Here is a 5,716-nt window from a genome sequence, read left to right on the forward strand (position 1 = left end):
AATGAGCATTATCCATTAAATTAGTTAATATTTTTCCACAAAGTAGGAACTTTAGGAGGTATAAGAAGATAATATAAAGAGGCAAGACACTTTATATATCATTTGTATAGGCCAGATTATGGGGAAAAGCAACCCATATAAAGTAATTAATTAGGCAAGCCTAATTAATGTGTACATATTACTCTATTTGTGTTCATCTGTACCACTTCCTATCAATTGCCCATGCAACATTTTAAAGGCTTATCATAGGGATCCCTGGGTGGCGCAGCGGTTTGGCGCCTGCCTTTGGCCCAGGGCGTGATCCCGGAGACCTGGGATCGAATCCCACGTTGGGCTCCCGGCATGGAGCCTGCTTCTCCCTCTGCCTGTGTCTCTGCCCCTCTCTCTCTCTCTCTCTGTGTGACTATCATAAATAAATAAAAATTTATAAAAAAAAAATAAAATAAAGGCTTATCATATATTAAGCCAAAACCAAAATTTCATTATATTCTTCAATAAAGTAGGAAACTTAAAAAATGTGAAAAATTAATTACTGTGCCACTTACAGATTTTTGTTTCTAAATGATAATGAAGGAACTCTAAGGCCAGAGGGACAAACCACATTTAATGATGAAGACATTACCTCTTACAAATTATGGAATATCAACAAAGCAAGGCTTAGAGTATTCAGGACCCAAAATGCATTCATTTCTTGGTAAAAATGAATTAAAATATCTCAAGCATTTAAGTTTAAAAGTTAGAAGCAGAGGGGCACCTGGGTGGCTCAGTTGGTTAAACATCTGACTCTTGATTTCAGCTCAGGTCATGATCTTAGGGTTGTGAGATTGAGCCCGGAGTTGGGCTCTGTGCTGAGTGTGGTGTCTGCTTAAGATTCTCTCTCTCTCTGCCTCTCCACCCCACCCCTCACCCACTTGTGTGCTCTCTCTTTCTTAAAAAAAAAAAATTAGAAGCAGAACTAAAACTAAATTTGAGAAAAATGTGAAGAATGATTTAGTAAAAATTAAAGTAGAAAGTATTAGAGAAATAAAATGTTTTTAGTAAGAATACAAAAATCCAATGATTATTTTCTTTGAAATCAAACAATTAAAGGGAATAGATGATACCCAATCAAAAATTTTTTCAGAAGAAAAACAAACAAGTTCACATACTCTAGTCAGATTCATATATAGACATGTATTTGAGAAACATAAAATCAGGAAGCTAAATTCAACAAGGCACTTTTTACTTTAAAAATTATGTTAACAAGTTAAAGTTTATTACAGGAAGGCAGAGATAGCTAAACATTTAGCAATCTATTAATGCAATTCATCATAATAACACATTAAATAGAAAAAAACTCATGAAAATAATCATAACAAAACCCCCATAAAACGTGGGGAAATCATTTGGAAGGACTAAACACACATTCATGAGAAGTTGCAAACTAAGAAACTTCTTTATGATGATAAATATATTCATTAAATCTATAGCCAATACTGTACTTAATGGGAAAATGTTGAAGACTGCTCAGGTCACAGTCTCAGAGTCCTGGGATCCAGGCCCTCTGCTCAGCAGGGGGTCTGCTTCTCCCTCTCCTGCTCCTTCTCCCACTGATGCTCTCTCATACGCTCTCTCTCTCTCTCTCAAATAAATAAAATAAAAAATAAAAAAGCAGCTCAAACATTTTGCAAAATGTTTTCTGCTGACAGGAAGCCGACAGGCACTAATTTCAGTTGTCTTTCAGACTCTATTCCAGCATATTCTTAGATCAGTCTGACATTTCTCATGATGTTGAAATTATCTCCAGCATATAAGTAGTGTGTCCACGATTCTGTACTCATTTTAATTTTTTTCTTCACTTTAAAAAAAAAAACTCCAAAACTATAGATTTTTCCAGGTAATACCTGTTGTGGGCCTGGCTATTGCTCCACAGGGCTTCACAAACTTCTCCCTGAAAACAAAACAAAACAAAACAAACAAAAAACATTATCTCCGAATTGAATTCCACATTTAGTGAGCAAAACTTCACCAGTCCTAAGTACTTACACTTTAGATATGATTTTCACAGAAAATATATAGAGCAGCTTTACACATTGGTTTAAAAGCACAAGGCTTGAAGGTAGCCAGTTTGGAGGGGACAATACTTCAGATGGATAATGTCACTCCAGGTCAACAAATATTTGTGGAGTGCTTCCTGAAAGAAACAACAAAGAAATTCTTTACCTCTGCTGAGTGTCATTTTCAAATATATTACCTTAGAGTCACCATTGATTTTTGTTTATTTATTTGTTTAAATATTCATTCATTCACATTTCATTGAAATTAACGTGTGCTTTTTTGTGAAATGACATTTTGCTGCAGAAAGAGCTTGTGCACCTGCATACAGATCTGACTTTTTTTAAAAGTTAGCTTTATGCCCAAGGCAAGGCTTGAATTTATGACCCAGGGATCAAGAGTTGCATATTCTACCAACTGAGCCAGGCAGCTGCCCCAGAACTGTGATGTTCTTAAGTCAAAAGTCAACTTGGACTAAAATAATTTATTATGGAATTAAAATACCTAAAGTAAAGTCAATCCCTATATTGCCATTCATATTTTCCCCCCTCTGGATGATTAAGATCCTTAGATCCCTGAGTTCAGCTAAGAGAAGCTTTGGAGAGGATGAAGGACACATAAAATTCCATGAGGCTCCTTCACAACAGGGCTTGCTGAGGTCTGCAAACCATTCCCCTAGGAGATCTTTCCTGAGAAAATTGTTCCTCAGTCACTGGAATAGTGCTATCCCTGCAAAATTTTTCATCCAAATAAAGAGAAATAAATTCTCTAGTTGACTGGCTAATCCTAAACAATAAAGGAACAACAGAAACTGAAATAAATGAACTATAAAGAAAAAACCAACAGTAATATGTATGTGGTTTCAGACCAGTGACATCTCCACTGGTCTCCATTCAGATGCTGAATATTATTTTTGAAGCTTGTTCAGTAGTCCATTAAATTGTTTTAATGAAAATCAGGAATCTTCATTGGAAATGGGGTTTCTACAGTTTTATATACTTAAAACTCTATCAAAACCAAAATTCATGATTTCAGACTAAAATCTAGTATAAATATAAATAAGAAAACAAAGTTGGTATATTTATTTATTTATTTATTTATTTATTTATTTATTTATTTATTTATTTATATGAATACTAATACAGCTCTTTTATACCAAGGGATCATGAACATTTAATGTGTGGTAAAGCCAGAGGATTTTCAAATTATATAAGACCAATTTTTGAACATCTTTGAAAAGTCTTTACAGTTAGAGTGTTTTTCTTATTGTTTGAAGAAGAGCACAAATTCACTCTTCACCATTATGGCATCTAAATTTTTTAATAAAAAGGTCCTAACTCTTTTTAAAATGTTCAGAATGGTGAATACTCAAAATATTAAAAAAATAAGATAATTAACTCTTATGTTTATATAAATGACTTTATTTTTATTTTTTAGAAGATTTTATTTATTTATTTTTAAGAGAGAGAGAGAGAGCACAAGCAGGCAGAGCAGCAGGCAGAGGGAGAGGGAAAAGCAGACTCCCCGCTGAGCAGGGAGCCAGATAAGGGACTTGATCCCAGGACCCCAGGATCACAATCTGAGCCCAAGGCAGACATTGACTGACTGAGCCACCCAGGTGTCCCAATATAAATGACTTTTTAAGATTCCCTTGACATCTGCCCCTGTTCTAATGCTCTAATGTGCTTCCCCTCTGAATAATATTTTGATGTCAACTTGTTCAAGAGTTCACTAGCTTCAAATGCTCTTGCTCAAAATTTAAAAATTATATAATGGTTTTATTCATTCTTTTTATGTTCAGTTATCCTAATCATGTAAATATTATTTTTTAAATTAAAGTTTCATTGACATGTAACATTGTATTAGTTTCAAGTGTACGACATGATTCAATATTCGTATACATTGTAGAATGACCAGCACAGTAAGTCTAGTTAACATCAATCACTATATATAGTTAAAAAACGTTTTTTCTTGTGATGACAACTTTTAACACTCTCTTAACAACTTTAAAACATGCAATACAGTATTATTAACTGTAGTCACCTTTGCATACCTTATTTTTCCATGACTTACTTTTTTAAAACTGGAAAAGTGTACCTTTTGACTCCCTTGACCCATTTCACCCATCACCCCTCCCAATTCCCACTCCCAATTCCAAATCACCACTAATTTGTTCTCTATCTATGAGCTTGGATTTTTGTTCCTTTATTTGGGGGGGTTTGTTCCTGTTGTATAGATTCCACACATAAGTGAGATCATATGGTATTTGTCTTTCTCTTATTTCACTTAGCATAATGCCCTTGGGTCCATCCATGTTGTCACAAATGGCAAGATTTCATTCTTTCCATTTGTACAACATTTTTATCCATTCATCCATCATTGGACAGTTAGGTTGCTCCCACATCTTAGCCACTATAAATAATGCTGCAATGAACATATGGGAGTATATATCTTTTTGTATTGGTGTTTTTGTTTTCTTTGGATAATACCCAGCAGTGGAATTGCTGGATCATAAGGTAATTACATTTTTAAATTGTTTTTAAAGATTTTATTTATTTATTTATTTATTTGTTTGTTTATATATATTTATTTATTTATTTATTTATTTATTTATTTATTTATAGAGTGTGAACAGAGGGGAGCAGCAGGGGGAGAGAGAGAGAGAAAGAATCTCAATGCAACTCATGCTGAGTGCAAAACCCAATGCCAGGCTGGATCTCATGACCTTGAGATCATGATTTGAGTTGAAACCAAGAGTAGACACAAAAGACTGAGCCACCCAGGTGCCCCCAATTTTTAATTTTTTGAGAAACCATACAATTTTCAATAATGACTGCCCCAATTTCCCATCAACAGTGCACAAATGTTTCCTTTGCTCCATATCTCTGCCAACATTTACTTCTTATCTTTTTGATGATAGCCATTCTGACAGGTGTGAGGCGATATTTCTTGTAGTTTTGATTTGCATTCCCCTGATGATCACCGATACTGAGCATCTTTTCATGTGATCTGTTGGCTATCTATATTTCTGCTTCAGAAAAGTGTCTATTCAGATCCTGAATATTATTTTTGAAGCTGTGAAAAATAAAACTTCCTCTTAAATAATTTAATATTTTCTCAGAGATAACCTGTAATAATAATGAGAGCTAAGTGCCCATGAAACATGCATACTTAAGAAATAGATGTGGCCAACTTATCCTTTATAGTCCTCTGATTTGATTTTTAATTTAGAGATAATTTTAGTTTTCTCCAGAAAAGAAAGAAATGAACGATATTCTCTTGAGATAATCTGATACCTATGATCCATCGTATTCTATTTGGTATGTGGGACCTTTTTATTACAGCATCAGGAAAATATTGTATTTTTATGAATCATAAATCTTAGAAATCAGAATGCTCATATGCCAGAAATAGTGACACCCTCCTCCAATGTAGCACAATCCAGTGGAGCTGGCTATAGTGTAGAAGCATCACAAAGAAATGAAACTCCTTAAAAGGTAAGCTTACATGTACCTGAATATTAATTTAAACCTATTACAATCAAATTGAAGATATTTAAAAAGTGATAGAATACTATATCTCTAGGTGATTCTAAAGCCGCTGAATCTTGTGAAAATTCAGGGAAGAATCTTCACATGAAGAATGTGAAAAAAAGTTTCATTCACATTATCTTAAAAATGGT

The 5,716-nt window shown here is 34.0% G+C and overlaps 1 long non-coding RNA gene across 1 annotated transcript in view; it reads right to left on the bottom strand.

Annotated features, from left to right (window-relative positions):
• Positions 1-1,392: 1,392 nt before the first annotated feature.
• LOC118353285 (uncharacterized) overlaps positions 1,393-5,716 on the bottom strand; it is a 17,071-nt gene continuing 12,747 nt past the window's right edge. The window contains exons 3-4 of the long non-coding RNA XR_004811978.2: positions 2,026-2,173; positions 1,393-1,930 (exon numbers count right to left, since the gene is read on the bottom strand). This is a non-coding gene — a long non-coding RNA (uncharacterized LOC118353285). The remainder of the gene's footprint in view (positions 1,931-2,025; positions 2,174-5,716) is intronic.

Source organism: Canis lupus, chromosome 34 (assembly GCF_003254725.2).
Source record: "Canis lupus dingo isolate Sandy chromosome 34, ASM325472v2, whole genome shotgun sequence".
Classification (NCBI taxonomy): Eukaryota; Metazoa; Chordata; class Mammalia; order Carnivora; family Canidae; genus Canis; species Canis lupus.